The sequence below is a fragment of the Austrofundulus limnaeus genome, unplaced genomic scaffold, assembly GCF_001266775.1.
Source record: "Austrofundulus limnaeus strain Quisiro unplaced genomic scaffold, Austrofundulus_limnaeus-1.0 Scaffold659, whole genome shotgun sequence".
Taxonomy (NCBI): Eukaryota; Metazoa; Chordata; class Actinopteri; order Cyprinodontiformes; family Rivulidae; genus Austrofundulus; species Austrofundulus limnaeus.
In genome coordinates, this window is record NW_013953061.1 from 52,019 (window position 1) to 55,410 (window position 3,392).

Genomic DNA, 3,392 nt, shown 5'->3' on the forward strand with positions numbered 1-3,392 from the left:
AACGTGATACGTATCACGTTATAACGTGATACGTATCACGTTTTAACAAGATACGTATCACTACGTATCACGTTATAACGTGATACGTATCACGTTAAAACTATCATGTTAAAACGTGATAGTATCACGTTTTAACAAGATACGTATCACTACGTATCACGTTATAACGTGATACGTATCACGTTAAAACTATCATGTTAAAACGAGATAACTATCACGTTTTAACAAGATACGTATCACGTTATAACGTGATAGCGCTCGGATTTTTTTTTCCTGCGTGATAGCAATACGCTTCCGTACGTTAGGTATCATTTCAGAGGCTTTATAAGCTCACTTTCACTTTATCACTGAGCACATGGCAGAAGTTGGTGGAAGACATGTTGCCTGTTTGGCCTTTGTGTMCAATATGCTTGATACAGGACAATCTGTAAGTTTATCTTTGCAACTAATATACCGGTATACCTTTAGGTTAAGATATTTTGTTTTGTAATTACATTGAATGTTAGAAGTTGTGTTTTATGTAGTTTGAGACTGATATGCTAATTAGTTTGAGAAGCTTAGCATTAGAGTAACATGAAACTGAAAGTATTATCTTTGTTTAACCTAAAACATYGTAACTTGAGTGATAAGATTATTGTTYAAACAATCTGGATGTGATATTTCTGAAGATGTGATGTCCGTAAATTGAAATGTAYTCTATTTTTTCTGTGTTTTTCAGTTTCACAAATTGTGGTTCAAGTAAACAGTCTAAAAGCTCTTTGGACTTCTAGACCATTTGTTTAGCTCGCTATCTAGGCTGTATAGCAACATATAGYTGAGGGCAGAGGAGTGAAAAGATTACCAATAAATAAAGAACTACATCTCCAACTTGCTAAGATGTCTGGCACCAATGGTACTCCTCCTATTTCTCAAGTGGAGGTTAGGTCAGAATGTGGTTCAGCTAAAACATCAAGTTTGCACCGGTCGACCAAGTCAAGTTCAAGCCTGGTTGCAGCCCGTGTGCGTGCTGCAGCTGAAGCAGCCCACACCAAAGCCGAGTTTGCCGAACACCAGATTGATTTTGAGGTTGAGAAGGCACGGATTGAAGCAAGGCTAAATGCTCTTAAGCAGGAGAGAGAGGCTGAAGCGGCCCTTGCTGCAGCAAGTCTTCGAGGCGGCAGCTGAAGGTCCTGATGAACAGACTGGGTTCAATACACCAGCTATACCAGTATCAATACCAGATCCACATAAAGGCATCGAAGAATATATCAAAACCCACTTTAACAATGACTCTGAAAATAAGAGAGAAGAAAAGTCACATGCAGAGTCACAGCCTGGGTGCAATGAAACACACAATCTATAATGCCATCCATCACAACTTGTCACTCACTATACACCTGGATGGGAAACAGAGACCTCAGCTGGACRGCAGCCTTATCAAGCACGACCAGCGCCTTTAGCAGCGACTGGACAAAAATTATGGCTCATCAGAAATCAGTGAAGCATCGTTGTTCGAGCATCTGGAAAACTTTCCCAAAATCTACTACAAGGATAACCACCTACTGCAAGAACTGGCTGATTTTCTTCTTGAGCTACAAGCAGCAAAAAGTGAAGGTTATCTACCGGGTCTCAGTTTCCTTGACACATCAAGAGGAATAAACCCGATAGTTGAAAAGCTTCCAAATAATCTCCAAGAGGCATGGATCAAGCAWGGAACAAGATACAAGAAAGAGCATAATGCAATTTATCCGGCTTTTTCTTATTTTGTTGAGTTTGTGAACAGTAACGCTGACATGACAACAGACCCCAGCTTTACATTACAAAGTTACAGTGCATCGCACCCAAAAGCAGAAAGGGCTCTTAAGTATACCAAGATCAGAACTCCCTTTACAGCAAACAAGACACAGATTGATACCCCAAATGTAGATGTCAATACACGACTTCCCAACCCAGATAAACAATGTCCAATTCACAAGAAGCCACATTCACTTGTAAAATGTAGGGGCTTTAGAATGTGAAGACATTAGATGAAAGAAGAAGTTTGCTCAAAGAACACTCCATCTGTTTCAAATGCTGCATGTCCACAGAGCACAGGGCAAAAGACTGTCAAGCAGTGATTCACTGTTCGGAGTGCAACAGCAACAGTCATAMTACAGCACTGCATGTAGGCCCACCCTCCTGGTCACCGAAAGAGGTGAAGACATCTATAGAGGATCAAGGCGGAGAGCTGGACAATTCAAACTCCCTTGAGACTTCATCCAGCTGCACAGAGGTATATGGAAAAGAGCTACAGTACATGGAGAGTCATGCTCAAAAATTTTCCTGGTGTACGTTTATCACAACGAATCCCCGGAAAGGAAAAAGAAAATGTATGCAATGTTAGACGACCAGAGCAATGTGTCACTGGCAAGGTCTTCCTTTTTTGATATGTTTGATGTGCATAGTGAATCTCTTCCATACACAATAAAGACATGCTTTGGCAAAACAAATACCAGCAGGAGAAGAGCTGACGGTTTCATCATCGAGGGTATAAACGGWAAAGTGTCCATGTCATTGCTGACTCTCACAGAATGTAACCAGATCCCAGACAATAAGAAAGAAATACAGACTACAGAGGCTGCAGCTCATCATCCTAATCTACGTTCCATTGCATCCAAGATACCACCATTGGACCCCTCTGCAGACATACTTCTCCTTTTGGGCAGGGATATTATTCGTGCTCACAAAGTATGCAGTCAGATTAACGGCCCACATGAAGCACCTTATGCTCAATGCCTTGATCTAGTGAAGAAATTTARTTATTTATAGATTAGTACTGATATCAGAAACAACACCAGAGTATTAGGGTTTTCTTTTTATAACACTTTTATAATGTTTGATCTATTATGTGTTAATTGAAATTGAGTAGCTACATGTCCGAATTCATATACAACACATAAGAACTGTTTTGAAAACATGAGTGCCAGGTCTTTGTCTGAATGCCTGTGATTCAGCCGTAGGCCAGCAGAGGGCGAACTCAGGCATTGAAGAATCGTGTACAGTATTTAAACGGGAACTTCCTGTTTTTCATGCAGTGTGGTTTGGCTTGTCAGTCCGGTGACAAATAAACCTCACTCATCTCTCCAGAATTCTGGTGTTGTATGATATTTATTTCATATCACAGATCATTCTATTTAACACTTGTGTTTTCATCTGATTTCAGCCGATAAAAAACACGTATTTCTTACACTAGGGTGGGTGATTATAGGGGATGTTTGCCTCACGGGCTCATAAACCTAATATGAGCTCTTTTCAAACATACTCGAAAATGGGCGACCAAGTTTACTCACCCCGTGACCGCAAAATCCATATCAGAGAGAGGTTTTTCAGYCCTACCAGCCCCATCTTCGAAACAATGCAGCCTAAAGACAACA